Below are 16,467 nucleotides of genomic sequence, written 5' to 3'. Positions count from 1 at the left end.
AACTCACCCCTAAAATTGTACCGAACTATATTTTTCATTGACCGAATTAAAAAATAGTAATATTAATTCACAGCAGAATTTAATTTTAATTTTTTTTTACTCTTGTTAAATTTTAAAAAACTTTATGGTCTTCAAGAAAAACCGTATTAATTGACACAAAATTTTAACAGTGTTCATTAGAAAACCTGCCCTGTGTCGGTTCTTAATTTTAATACAATCACAAATTTTTTATACTTATTAAAAAATAGTGTCATTCTGTGACAACGGTTATCATTTGATCTCTTAATAGTTTATTAAATTAATGCCGATGTAAAGGACATTAATTGTGTACCGTTATAATGGTACAATACAATCGACTATTGTAAATATTCGACATATTAGCACGCTCGGAATAAATTTATTTTAACAACCGTCCTTAAAAAAATCTTAAGTACACGTCCATTGTACACGCAACCCATTCGAGTATTAAAAGCGCATCGGAATGGGAACTGGGGTACGTCACAATTTGTCTCTTTACGACATTATTTAATACTGTTACAAGTGAGGCTCACCTTGGCCTAGCAAACTTGATAACCAACTCTTTCACAACTACCAACATGAAATATTTAAAAGGTCTTACAAAAGATCTTCACAATACGCAGAAAGCGCTAAACTTCGTTAAAATTCATGACTCAGGCAGGCGTGCTTCCCATCCGAAAATATGTATTAGAGAAACGTAAAAGAAGGAATGGTGTTTAGGATACGCCTAATAAAGCTTCATAAAACATTAATGGATAAATAAAAATGGATTAATAAAAATAACAAACAGCAGTGGCCTCAGGATTGACCTTTGCGGAATCCCTAAAGATTGATGAGAATTTACATAATTGAAAGCCACCATTTCAATGTTAATAAATTGTTATGAAGCCGATCGAATCTAGAAAAATCAATATACAGAACATCAACCTGACTTCATGTAATTAATGGGCAACACAGGTAACACTACTACTTTTTCGTTATGCATTCGTTGTAAATATTGTAGTAGAAATATAAGTAAATATAGGAACACAAGTAACACAACAATAAGTTTCCCTGTGTCATATTCAATGAATTGTTTATGGTTTTTCCAACGGTAAAATAAAGTCAAGTATACAAAATATATCTGTATTCCAAAATAAAATGCAGAAACAGTAAGATCTTATCTATCGCGGCTACATTTTTGCATGTTGTTATTTGCCAAAGGTTATGTTAGAACAACAAGAATATTTAATTGTTGTTTTATGATATTACTAACGACAGTGGCTTCTGTCTTTAACCAGGATAGAAATACTTGTGCTTAGTAACAAAGTTACTTCGTACTAGAGATAATTACACAAGCATGCATATCTCATTACGTCGTGAGTGCTAAAATTAATACCGCGATTAATACCTCAAGGAAAAACCAATCAACGCCAGACGCTCACGAAAAAACAATCGACCATTAGAAACTGTTACATAAATACCAGAGATTTCGCATTTGGAGCCTGCTTGTATTTACATAACTAGTTAATATGCTCATCCTTATTGACAGATGAGGTTATGCTGTCTAGATACAAGGAACATTAGTTTCGCTCAAACAAACGACTCCAAAAATTCTTTATTCACGAAATACGTGACATAACTAGTGACGTTTAACATTTTTCGTGAAGATGATGCTGACGTGCAAGCACAATATCTCTCCCTAAACGTCGACTGTCTTTTTGCTTTAGAAATGGTGATTTATTCAATAAAAAACTCACTAGTTTGCAGATTTCAGCAGCGATACTGATATCCGGATTTTTTGTACTCCTTATCTTGATCTATAAAGCAAGACCTTCCAAATATAGCCGGTGGCTTTTAAAGCCCGTCAATTTAAATTTAGAACGCTATCAGTTTCATTTCACGACTTAATGAACGACAAATCAAATAACAATCAAGGACTAAACACAAAAAGGTTTCATTTATTTTTTGTTTGGCGTGTAGATATATAATATAATCGTCATGTTTTTCAGTGGAAATAAAAAATATTTACTAAAAAATAACGAAATATAATAATTAAGCATAAAAATATATAGATCTATTTATAAAAACATTATTATACGTTTTGCTAAAAAAAATTTCAAGAAAATAAGAATCAGTTCGTAGAGAATTTTTTTAAGTTTCTACTCTTACACAGGGTGATTCACAAATGGTGATCAAAAATGAAACACGAGGTTTAATTTTTAGTCACTATTTGTGAATCACCCTGTATATCAAACGTTAATCATCCATTTGTTTACATTTCACTTTTCTAGTGAAATCGAAATTAATGCCTAGGTCGGTACTGAGAATATAACAAAATAATAAACAAACGATCCGCTTCTAATTGCCTGTAAGAGATTTCACTTGCAAGAAACATTTTTTTTATGAATGGGGTTGTTCGACAGCCACTGGGAATACGCAACAAAAGGAAAAGTCGGCCTTTCTGTGCTCATCAACGATCAAAAGATAGCATTCATTACTCAACTCTTCGCGAATGGTTTATGGTTCTGCGTAAAAGAGCCGGAGCAATTAAAAAAATACCTCGGTTTCCTGCGATTGAACCTTATCGCATTCTCGACACAATTATCGTACCGTATAATTAACGGTTTCGAAGGCACAGATCAGCGAAATATTCAACATCTCAAAGTGATAGATTGATTTCACAATATAAGAAAAAAAACGTCAAAATAGTTTTTAAATAATGTCTACAGAGTGATTCAATCATGTCATTAATTTTAGCCAGAATGCCAAATAAAGAATGAAAATCGAAAAAAAGTTTTTAGTCGACATAATAATAATAAAAATAATAATAACATAATACTAATAACTCATATTCGATTTTAAAACGTAGTGAAGCGTTAACAAAATTGAAAATACTAAATTGTATAGCCTAACATTCGAAAACAATCATTATCCTGATACATTTGTTTTTATTAACAAATAAGTAACGTACAAACTGCAAAAAATTCCTTATTCATTCACGTGTCAAGATAAAAATCGCTATTTATTCGATGTATCTCCACACGGATTAAAAAGGCATTAGAAGCTAGGTTAATGACCACTCTGTGGGTCAGCGGTCAACATCGGTTAAGAATTTTTACAGGATAAATATACATTTTGTTTTTTTTTTGACGCGTATTCGTATTCTACTCATATTTTCCTATCTTCCTTTAAAATTATTGACATTATTACTGAATCATGTATGTAAACTATTTACGAAAATTAAAGGATATAACAAAATCTTAAACTTTTAGGTGATGTTCAAAAGGCCTCACTTAGCAAAAAATATTCGTAGAACAATAAAAAAAAAATAGCAAATCGAAGCTTGAGTTTTTTAGTTTCAGGGTCTGAAAGCCAAAAATTTACATCGTTAGCCGTCAATCACAAGAAATCCAGCGGAAGAAAATTCAAAAATTGTCTTTCAATTTTTTTTTTTTTTTTGTAGGTAATCGCATCTATTAGCTTTTTTGCTTTGATTCATCATCTTTAATTTGAGTTTATACAGTAAATCTAACAAATACAAATTTTTGACTTTCAGATACTGATTCTGGGTACTTCAAGTTGTTTTTTTTATTAGTATGCGAACATTTATCGCCAAATCTCTTGAAATTTAGGCTTTTTTCTTATCCTTTAATTTTTGGGACTATGTAGTCTATAAAACGAAGTAAATTTTCACTTTTGTTCATAAATTTTAAAGCTGCACTTATCTTCTGGTCGTCAAAAAAACAACAAAAAATAATTATACCTATCCTATCCCCAAACTGAAATGTGGCAGACCCGTATGTGTTATTAGCGGTAACATATGGTAGAAGCAGATGTTATTCATATAGAATAAGTGAAAATTTTCGGAACATCATCTGCAAGATGTAAAAGAAGCTCTAAAAATCCTAGCATTACGTTTGGATCAATTTCACATCGCCAAGCAATGTGTTACACAGGTAACATTACTTATATAATAACCAGAAATGTATGGCTTGCTTCTTATATTTCACGCTAAATATATAAGACAAATATATTTTCACGTTTTGATTTAACCAAGTACAGAAAAACTGTTCCGGTTTCAATTTCAACATTTTTTAATTTCCATGTCTTACAAACTCCGGAAGACACACTTCCACTAACAACCAACTTGGGTTGAGGCTAAATATGATAATTGTTCCTTTCATAATGCAACCATTTTTATACACGTTTCGCAAGGCAACGGACTGAAAACGCAATGCATTGTTTTCACTTTCGTTGTAATCGTAAAACCAAAAAGCATAAAAAGAAAAAAGCTATTAGTATCAGAATTAGCTTACGAGTCGGTTTTACAAAGCGTAGTTGCGTGCGTTAACGTAAAATGATTGTATAATTAATAATAAGATGTGGCCTACTTACGAATATTGTTTGTTAACTTGCTCCGACGGATTTTATTAAAAAACAAGTGCAAACATGCGTTGCCCAACGTAAACACAAGATTTCGTCAGTATTTTGTCGCATGCTACATCAAAATAATACTACAAAATTAATTAACTGTCTTGTCGAAAGAAAGTCAATAATTATGCCAATTTAAGAGACTATTGGTTATACTTAGGGCTTAGAGAAAAATTAGTTTCTTATTTATTATTTCGTTCCTCAATGAACATATATATCACAACTTTTCTACCTCGCTTCTGTCTTACAAAACGTAAGGAAACATTGTAAATAAGGCTTGCTAAATGAGTCTTAAGCTACAAAAGCTATAACTTTGTTATTTGTTCTCGAGATTGCCTCGCAATTAGGTACAATATGATCTCAGCATGAACTTTTGTAGCCAGTGTTCCAACATGATAACATAATAGTCTACAGGTCTCGAGTCTAGAGATGAGGGTCGAATGTTAATATCCTAATCGGAAATCACGATTCGACCCTTGACAGCAATGGAATAATTTTTCATTGCGTTGAGAGCGGACAACCAATTAATTGTGAAGTAGAAGAAAAATGAATGCATAAATTGTTCAATTTTTTCCTACATTAAAGTGGTTTATCACGTTGAAAGGTTCAGCAGCATAAAATACTGTAATAAAAGTGTATATGGAACATATTCAGTCGAAAAAATGTTATTGAATGTATTGTATTTTCCAATAAATTCGAGTTGAGACACGAGACCGAGTTGGTTTAAGTAAATCTAGAATAACGGTCAGTTCCACTACGGGAACGTCAACAGTCGAGTCACCTGAATCCGGAGAGGCCAGATATCAGGATTTACAACGAACAGCAGCCCCAAAATTTCGCGGATTCACCCCAAAACGTGATCTATCGTCAACTTTGGTATCACGCAGTTCAGTACAGGGCTCCAAGTCAAGCGTATTCGTTGCTTTTCAATACCCCGAAGCCGTTCTTGCTTGTTTAGAGGAAATAAACTATACTGAAGGTTTCACATGACAGGTCCAAAAAACCAAAAGCAGTTCTCTTCGGGTTCTTTGATAGAACTTCAACTTGATTTTCATAAATGACGGTTTCATCCAAAAAAAGGTTTCGGGCAAACAAATAGGAGCAGTATCTAATGTGGTGAACAACTGCAAGTCAAACATGCCATGTCGAATTATAGCCTAGCCTACGTGACTACTATTATTATTTTTATTTGCCGGAGTCGGTTACCCACATCGGTTATTAGAGGAGCGTATACAAAGCGAGTTTTAATTTGGATTTATCTGCGGCCTAGTATTTCTATTTACATATAAAGGAACGAAAGTAACTGCTTTACATAAGCTCGGTATAAGAAACAGTGCAATTTACTTTCTCCTGCCACAACAGCAAAATAAATAAAACTAATTACTGTGGCATTTCGATCTCGGTTGAGATTATTTCAGCTCTTACTAGCGTCAAACGGTAAATTTTTTAGGTAGGGAAATGCATAAGTTGATAACGTTCCATACCATAAGATTGAATTCTTTTTCTTTTACAATTTAAATTCGGATATTAATGGTAGAAAATGGACAAAACAGACCTCGTATCTCGCTAAATAGCTTTATTCTCATAAAGCTCGGCAACATGAAAACCGAAAGCTAATAAACCTCAGTATCCCAAGATCACAGAGAAAGTAAAAAGGTAACTTTTAACCCGGCCTCGTTTCGCAGTTCACCAGCAATTATTTTCCTAACATCTAGCCAACCGTGTCTCTCGTCAATTACGATAATCGGCTAATTGTTTTCACCGAGATGTCCCTAATTGGGAAACCGCACGCATCGGATTTGAATAAATTATCGGTTATCCTTATTTGACGGAATACTGTTTAAATACTTATACAATATGTTACATAACTAGCGCGAATAAATAACGTTATTCGCTAAAAGGAACAAATACTTCGCAAAACTCGTAGATAAGTTAACCAGCCAATAGCCTCTTTAGTTTAGGTGTAATTCCCATGACCTTTTTCTTGATATTTAACTAAATATAGTTGTTAAAGTTAAAACGTTAATCGTTAAAACATTTTTTGGTCCTTCGAGCTGGATTTGAAGTAAAATTAAAGATGATTATTAAATCATTGACCTTCCTAGTTTAGTTAATATCATAAAAACAAATTCAATATAACAGTAACATTATATTATGAGTTGAACTCAAAAATACGCCACTACATTCTTTGTACTGAATTTTGAATCACCCCTTATATATAAAAAGTAACGTATTATTTTACTTTTAAAAAAATTCCATATACGTTGGAAAACTATTCCAAAATTCACACACTGGAATCATTTAATTTAATTGTAAATTAGTTTTTTTATGTCTATTGTTCTAACATATGTGTCACACTAATTACTTGTATAGACATTAACAATTTATTATTTGGATTGGCGCCCAATATTTGTATAAACAAGTTGCGTCAAGGTCAGAGCAGTATGCTAAGTAGCAAAGGTTTCACAACACACAAAACAACGCTTGCAACAGGTAAACTCGCTAAAGTTTCCAAGGTTTTGACGTTGATGTCTGATTATTATTGAAAAAAATATGATACCGATGTAGCCTCAGTGGAAATTAAAATTTGCTGTGAAATATTACAAAACTGTAACACAATTTCAAACACTTATTATTCGAAACTCGAAATCCCACTATCTTCTACAACTGTTTTTAAAAAAGTATCCAATTATTTCGTTTTTGTATACACTGAGAAATTCAAATTGTTGGTACTATATAGATTCCGTCTATAATTAACTCAGACAACAATTTCCTATCACTTTAAAAACCTGGTTTAGCGGCACTAACTTCATTCCAAATCAAAAATTCTTAGCAATTAAAAATAACGACGGATATTTTTTTTTTCAATTTGTCATTACATCTTCAATCAACTTACTTGCATTGCCCGATCAAAAGTCTCGCTCCTACATACATGAAACATAATAAAAATCAGTAGGATTTCAAACTACTCATCAATATCTTAATCATGTTATTGAAAAATATATTTGTCAGTTAAGTAACAATGAAACAGGTTTGTAACTGCTTTATTAAAACATTTTCTAATCCTTAATTGTAAATATACGTTGGTATAATAATATTATATTCAACAAAAGGTCACATATAAAGATTTTCCATTAAATTTTGATATTCTATTCAACCTTTATTAATACAGGTAACATATAATTACCTTTTACCTATTTATGATAAACGACAGGTTCTCTACACTAGGACGTCATTAATTTAACATTGATTATAATAATTTATTGATTATAGCATGAATATTCAAAACCAAATTTAATAAACGATACTGGACATCCAGTCCCTTACCTTTCTATAAAACTATATGATCGAAGGCGATTCAAAGTTAATATCGTACACGTAATATGATTTATCGAGATTTTAACAATGTTTTGAAATATTAAACCATTAGCTGACTGCTGACCAGAAACAGGTAAGATCATAGCCGTATGCAAATATACCAGTCTTTCAGCTTAAATTTTCCACTGATTTGTGGTCATATAAATATTACACATGTCATAAATCAGCATGTTAAAGTATATTAAAAGCTGTGTAATCCAGTAAATCATTCTATGTAAACCAACTACCTACCTAAAACTTGTAGTCGTAAACTGGTTTTTAATAATATTATTTACATGTACATATTTCAAGAGTGTTGAATTAATAATCACAAAATGTAAAAAAAACCCTTAGAGTCAACACTAACACAAATGTTTTTTAGGAAACTAACCCCTTGGAGACGCCCACAATCCACAGAGGGATGGTTCTCCAAAACACAAATTATCCGAATCTGGTTCGGACCTCACAGATGAACACCCTGCGGGGCCAGCATCGAGTGTGATCGAACGTCAGCCCGGGCATCATAAAGTTCCATAACCAGTTGTCCTCCTCCTCAATGTGACTCAAGATACCCAGAGATATCAAGATACCCAGAGATATTGGTGTAACCGAAAAATACAATGTATTCCTCCTTACGCATGTCGCACGAGGACCTATGATATTTTTATATCCACTGTTTAACGCTTCATTAATTACCAACTAGCATAATTGATGAATCGTCGTTTCATTTGTGGATTCCACTCACGTCGTTTGTTTTATTTAACTAGCGCTCGGCATGCTGGTAAATGTACGATGTTAATAGATGTACCTAATTGAATTACAAATTATGATAAATGTAGGTCTTTGATCGAGACGCACGCCTTCTAAATATAACTCTCGATGGGCTTTTTATAATCGCGTCCTCAAACGTGGCAGAATTTCACACATAGTGTTGTTGTACCTTTCTGAAGGCAATCACCCTGTTTCGGTTGTTTTCGGTACATAAAGAATGTCGTATTCTCTACAATGTACCCTTTGTTAAAAGAAAAGAGGTTTCAATTTCTGCTCCTAAATCAATTTCTTCTCTTAAAATAAATCAATGTCTGCTCTTAAACGAAATGTCTGCTCTTAAACAAGACTTCTGCTCTTAAACGAGGTAAAATTCATTATTCTACAAGAGTAGAAACGCTTTCGGTCCCAAGAGATTTCTATTGGTTCGATTCGTGTTGGGCTTTTAAGGATAACGGCAAATTTCTCTTCCAGGCGACATTACACATCCGCACAATGTTACACACACATACGGACAAGACCAAAAACATTTTAGTTATGTAATATGCGACACGCAATCCTGAAAAAATATACGCCGGAGGGTACGGGTACAGTTATGTGCACGAGCGATCATTATCATTTACCGGTTAAAAAGAAACGTGAAAAACATATTTTATGGTCGTCTCCTTCGAAAGTCACATCTCGTAGCGGCTGCCGACCTTGACAATTAGATTTTTTTTAGAGAGATTAAATCGTTACTCGGTACCGGCTCGACCTACAAAGTAACGTAAGGCAGACTATTAGGAACAACGGGAAAATGAAGAGAGTACGAACAAAAAAAAACGCGCGTAAAACGCCTCGAAATCTAAATAAAATTACATTTGCGGATTTTCCAAATATGTCATCTTTGTATTAAATTTTGTCCTTTATAGTAATCAAACGCGTATTATGGGAATTTGGTACTAAAACAGGCTTAAGCTACCTTAACCTTTAATACGTTAATGTGAAGCAGCCTTAACACGAACCTCCACGAATGCTGAGTACTGGTGAGCTTCAACTCTTCTTCTTAAGACAACTTTCTACACTTCGCATCATTGTTTACAAGATCACTGGCCCTGTGGAAACCAATTATAAAAATGATTCGAGTATCATGTATTTATGTAAGTTTATGTGGCGTTGTGATTGTTTTGATGTGAATATTTCCTGTGCAAGGAAAATGTATTATAGGAAATAATTAACAGAGCTTTTCATAGCTCCGTTTTCACATGAAATTCGCAAATTTATTGTCGACCAGTCCCAGCATTTACCTTTGAAAACGCTTTGTTCTGCCAAAAAACTTTTTGTTGTTTTAAAAACCACACCTTGTATTTACGGATTCGTTTCAATCTCGTGATATTCTCCGATCGTGAAAACAAATTGCTGTTTTATAATTCCATACAGTAAATTTAACACAAACGCCAAAGAACGCGTCCCAGTAACATTAAAGAGGGATTGTCATGATGCAACGTTATAATGTCAGCTGTGGCAGACACGGAATACACAATACATGATATAAAAACAAGTGTCTACAGGGTAATCAATCGTATATGTGACAATAACTATTAAAATATTTTTTTCTTGTATCTATTTTGATTCTGTACTTCATGGTTCTTTAAATAAAATGAGCCCCACCATATCCCTATGGCGTGTATAGCTTGTAGAATAACAAGTAGAAAAAAATAAAAGGTATATAAACAAAGTTCTTTTTTTTTAAGGTACTTTGACGATGTTGCTGACAAACAGATATCCTTAAAACGAGTGGAATTATAAGGATTAAATTTATATTGACGATTAAAATTTTTTTTATAACCTTCACACTGTCCCTGTCTTTACCTTTATTGTGATCTGTGCAGTCGTGTAAACATTGTTTATGTCGTTGCCACAAAAAAGATAAGGGAGAGCAGGTAGGAGGTGTTTCACCTCTTGGAAGAGAACCCAGTGCATCATCACTAGACATCGGAAACTTTCTGGCGACAATCAAATAAATAGTAATCTACAGGGTGATTCATAAATGGTGACCAAAAATGAGATCTCGTATTCTTTGGTTACTTTTAAGGGGAGTCTTTCCTATAAAGTTTTTATCTAGGACGCTTCGTTAAAAAGATACAGGGTGTTAAACTTCAAAAAATGTTTTTAATTTTTTTTAAACAATTTAAAAACTGGTAAGTGAAGTAATTTGTAATTGGGCACATGTATTTACGTAAACATTGTCCAAAATCTGAGGGCTTTTCCTAAAATTTGCATGCTCCAGTGGCATATTTTTGTAAATAAAATAGTACGCCACTGCTTTACGGGAACAACCATGCTATTTCCGGATTCGTCTTTCAATTTTCTACAACTTACTACTCTCTTATGTTTTACGAGAAAAGCCCGATTTTCGAGTAAAACTTATCGAATAAATTGATCGATGCGAAGCTTCAGATGGTGGGATTACTAAAATGCGAAGTAGTTGATAGGTATACATATATATTTTATGGTAAGTTCCATATGAAGCGTTTGGAGTAGAAAAATTGACACTGACCCTTTTTGTTTCATACTATTATGCAAATACATACTACATCCTCACAATGTAAAGAGTGCAGTTATAAGAAGGCAACAGTTGTGTCACGTTTTGCTTGAATAAACCTGGGAATCAAACATTAGGTGTGCCGCAAGGTTCGATACTTGGTACAGGTTTTTTATTCCCTCCGTCAATGATACCACGAACGCTATAATTTGTATACGGATGAAAGCTACAGAAATACAAAGAGGCGTTAAATAAATCGATATACCTCCATATAAAACAATTAGTACCGTGACATTTTCAACACTTGATATCTTAATTTTTACTTAACATGTGTATTGATTACATCACAAAGAATCGAAGAAATCTCCAATGTGCTAATTTTAGGAACCATAAATTTTGAACAACCGTTCGGTTGTAGGTGGTGTTTAACAGTTACAATATACACAATACTGTGATTTATATATTTATTATTTATACAGTTACATAAACAAGGTTTCGATAAGGAAAAAGGAATGTCCTCTTAGCGAAATGACTAGGTATACCTACCCAATAAATTTTAAAGATGTATTGGAGTAATAAAAACCCTCCCACATTTCCATTTCAGTGATATAACTCTGAAATCCTATTTAAAGTTGTATAATTAACTGTAATAAATTTATCGAAAGTATAAATTAATTCCTTATAATACTATTAAGTATAAAGGTTAAGGTTTCCTTGGCTACTTGTTGCAGGTTGCTCTGACGCCAAATATTAAAAAGAAGCTGCACGAAACGTTAGAGCTGTCTGAAGGAGCCTGACATATCTAAAGACTTCTGTAAGTTCATATTCGTGCACTAGAAGGACATAAAAAATGGATACCTAAGTAAGTAGGTACATCAAGTTCATTATCACACCAGTGTCCAATCTTCTCAACTAAGTTTACAAATGTCGTAAATAAGTAGCTTATAAATATTTATTCACAGCGCCTTAGAACGATAAACGAACATAAATAAAGGAGAAACAGCCTGTAATAGTTACTCCTGCTTCTTTGTTTAAATATAGGTTGGTACCTACTAGATACCGGTAGATTTATTTCCTTTGCGGTGAATGTAGGAAACCTCACTGTTGTGGAAGAAAGTGTAATTTATAGGATTATTACCCTTCACAGTTACTGTTCTACTTAATGACGTGACACTGATTTGTTTATAACTATCCTTACGATATCAGTAACTGTAATTACAAGCTTGCTCGTTAGATACCTACATTATGTGCAATATTTGAGCTTGCCAGTCATTTAAACAAGTTAATATTTATAACGGTTTACTTTGTTCTGAAACAGTATAGCGCGAAAAACACTAATATCGACTTAAATTTCCTGCCACACCATTATTTCACTTAGTACTTGTATAAAAATTGCCTATGCAATAATTTTAAACATACAGCAGATAAATGAAATATAATTACGCTCAAGCACGCCAATTAACACGTGTGACAAGTGTTTTTTACTTGAAAACGAAGGATCCTAAGACAAAAACTAAAGAGCAATAGTAAAATGACGTCAATTAGTGCGCCCTTAACTTTTATCCCAAACTTTAAATTCCATACGTTGTATGTAATGGGTATTGCTTAGATATTCGAAAACAATTTTTATCTATCTTGTTAAGTGTCATTTTGGACGTTTGTAGCTTCCCTAGTTCTTCAAACAACAAAATCGGGATGAAATCTTGAACTAATGACTCAACAATTGTAAGATAGTGTAACTTATAAAACTTGCTGCTTATCACTTCAACTTGCTCGATAGCACTGCTTAAGTATTGATCAAATGGAAAAGATTTGTTTCAGAGCTAAGTCCAGCAAAGAATGTGCAAAAAAATAATGTTACCTCGTTCACTTGGACGAGAACTAGTATTTAATGACAGAATAATTGTAACAGTACAAGATATTTTAAACATGTCACGTTTCCTCCTCGGTATCTTTAACGAAATTCAAATTAGGTGCATTCTTTATACGATTAGATTGGTTTTTCTTGTACCTACTGATTGGACGGTATTACCATTTTAAGTCATTTATAGGTGGCACTATATCTGCCTTTATTTCAGTATTCAGTAATTTTATTTATCACTAAACACCTGATCATCCCACTTTGAAAAAAAATACTAACTATTACCATATCCTCTATAACTTTTTTTGTGCCCGCAATGACAAAATATGAAAATTTTCGCAGCAATACACAAGCATTTCCCAATGAACTAGTTATTAAATTGACCAGTAGCTTTAGGTAATACAATTACAGTAATTATGCAGCTTGAAGGTCAACGACACCTAGACATACTTACTGCTATTGTCTGCGTTAGCGATATATTCCTATTTTTCCTGGCATAGCTCACACAACGAAATTAATTTTCAAATGTTTACATTATTCAAAAATGATACATTGCAACATTAGTTGCATAGAAGAGCATTTTTCAAACGTAAGAATGACAGCTATACACCTAAAAAGTCAAACGTTTACAATTACTTGTCGTCTGGGTTCTGTTTCTCACCTAGAAATTGTCAAGAAATATATCATGATTAGATTGGAAATTAAAACTGAAATGTCACGCTTTTTTATGCGCTATCAAGCAGGTAGATGTTACAACCAACCAGTCGGCAAGATTTCATGATTCTAATAAGATTGCACAGTTTTTGAAATTGGAACATCCTGAAACATATACAGGCCATTCATTCCGAAGAACATCGGCAACGTTACTGGCTAATACAGGAGTTGATGTATTAGCAATCAGAGACATGGTGGGTGGTCCTTAAAAGCAATGTATTAATAGTCTATTTACTATAGTGGGAGCAGACAAAATTATATTCGTTATAACGTAACTACTGTTACAGGTATTCATAATTTTCCAAGACAGATCAAGAACACGCGTTACATCACCCACAGTTCATCCTACCTAACAGATCCTTCGCCGAACCTCTTTTCTAAGTGTCACAAACACCGCACACCCCACCAGCTCCTCGAAAAGCGCAACTGGGTCACCGATATTCGCGGCGTTTGTACGAGCAGACGAAAAAACTTCCGCTGATAACTACCACATCGGGATCTGAGCACATTTCAACGTGACTGGCCTGCCAACGAGAACAACGCCGTCGTACCGGAGGAACGGGGACCTCTACGGAGAAATTACATCACCGAGACGCGCCGAATGACCCGGTTGACCATCGCGGGTCAGATCCACCGCGAACTACGGTTCCGCGACGACCTGAACTCCCATCTGACCGACCGCCAACAAAGAGGCGTGCTGTAATTATGTGTTATTATCCTCGCTCGTTACGGTTTATCAGTTGTTTGATTGGGCTCGAGGAGTTCCATTAAAGGCCCGTTTGCGTTTATCGGTAACACGTCCATGCGGTTATGCGGATTTGCGTTGGAACAATTTCACGCCTATTGTCAGGTCAAAATCGTTGGAGAACTCGATTGAAGGGTCAGCACACTTCTACTTTAGGTTTTTCAAATGCTTCCAACTATGATTAGAAGCCGCGTGACCCTTGAGCATAGGCAACCAACATTACACAATTGACCCTGTTAACTAAAAATCCCCAAACATCGGCGGAGTGGTTGAAGGAGTTTGGGGTGATTAAATAAAATTGTTTGAAATGCTTTGGAAACTTTTGAGGAATAAATAACATAAGTGTTTATAGAAATAGAATGTATGTCGTTTATGTAAAATAAAAAAAGAACTGGGCCCAGAACTGAACCTTGTGTTACACCCAAAAGGTTTATCAAATATAATCTACTATTCTATAGGGTGTTAAAAGTTTGACTGCCTTAATTTTAACAGACGATAGAATACATTAAAATAAACAAAAAAAACCTTAGATGACATGGGCCCTAAACCCAATCATTTCCAAGAAAAATATTAATTAAGGAATACTGAAATAACTGCGTTCATAGAGTACCATAAATACAATGTTTATCACGTTTTTTAACTTCTTTAGACTTAATTCTAAAAAATAAATAATTAGCGTTGTAATAAATTTAAAATTCGATAAAATTCATATCGAGCAGTGTGAAAATGTGATAACACAAAGTACTAAGCTGTCCAGCAATACGCAATTCAGTTGGTATCTGGAATTGGACCGTGTATAGGTGTTTTTTGCGTACCACTATTTCCATTTCTTGAGGTGTTTTCCAGTACCTAAATTATTTTTAATACGTTGGGTGACTTAAATTTTTGGGTACTTTTAATTACATATTTTTCAAACTCATTATTTGATTAAAAGTTAAGTTCCTTTTTTTTGAGACATTCATAATTACTAAAATTTGAGCTAAAATTTAATCACAACATTATCTAGGTACTACAAAATCGATAAATTTTATTTTATTTATTTAAAAACTGTTTTTTCCAACGCTATTCTCTACCGTATCAAATATCAAACAAAGCATAACAGTGGATTTAAATCCAATTTGTCTTAGTATTTCCATCGGCTTCCGACAAAACCGTATCTCGATAAATTGTTTCGTATTACACAATCCAATTTAGAAAACTATCTTCCAACAATAATTCTTCGATAAACAATGATTTTTTTACGAAACCGCACCGATAAATTTGCCGTGAATAAAAAAAAAATGTAAGAGCAAATTATTGACAAAAGGAGAACATAAAAAGCACGTAATTTTTTGAAAGCAAATACTGCTACACCAATAAGGGTGATGAAACAAACTATAAACATATCCACTGGATATGTTATAATATTTCCCTATAGTTTTTTCTTTACAATCCTCTATTTTGACTTCAATAATACAGGGTGTCCCATGAATAAAAAATAAATTTAGAATGTCAGCATTAGAATAAACGTTAACGTTTCCATTTTTTAACAATAAATAATACTCAAATAAACATTCACTGGATGTGTTAAATTGACAACAAAAACTGGTGACAGATTAGGTGCATGTTTTGAAGTTCCACTAAAAATTCCACAGCCATCCTCGCAAGAAATAATGCGATATCCGTTGACTGCACGAAAAACAGTAAATACCTTCAAAAGCAGAAGAGATAGGTATAGGGAACCATTACACCATTCGAAAGAGAACAAAATTGTTCATCAGATTGCGCAAAAATATACAGGGTGGTCATTTAGAAAAAATAAGTTAAGATGGTTTAAAGTTGACTAAATTCGGCATTAAATTTCTACCACCCTGTAAGAAATTAAGTCATTTTGAAATTATGTCAGGAAAGCTTAGAGTTTTAGTTATGTCCCCTATAAATTTTACCGCTCTAAAATACACATCTCTTTGAATTAGGCAGTGCTTTTCTATTATTTTTTTTTTTTTTTGAAAAAATTAAATATATCGAAAACGGTTAACTTTAAGAATAGGAAACCTTTATGAAAGTTCACCTAAAAATTGACGTAGA

The 16,467-nt window shown here is 33.4% G+C and overlaps 1 protein-coding gene across 1 annotated transcript in view; it reads right to left on the bottom strand.

The window, feature by feature from the left end:
- LOC108911725 overlaps positions 1–14,086 on the bottom strand; it is a 57,603-nt gene extending 43,517 nt beyond the window's left edge. Inside the window, exon 1 of the mRNA XM_018716724.2 lies at positions 14,005–14,086. The gene's annotated coding sequence lies outside the window, so the exon portion shown is untranslated. The remainder of the gene's footprint in view (positions 1–14,004) is intronic.
- Between the last annotated feature and the right edge of the window lie 2,381 nt (positions 14,087–16,467).

The sequence above is a fragment of the Anoplophora glabripennis genome, unplaced genomic scaffold (genome assembly GCF_000390285.2).
Source record: "Anoplophora glabripennis isolate ALB-LARVAE unplaced genomic scaffold, Agla_2.0 scaffold149, whole genome shotgun sequence".
Taxonomy (NCBI): domain Eukaryota; kingdom Metazoa; phylum Arthropoda; class Insecta; order Coleoptera; family Cerambycidae; genus Anoplophora; species Anoplophora glabripennis.
Note: the sequence above shows the minus strand (reverse complement) of the source record. Positions and strands in the feature narration are given on the sequence as shown.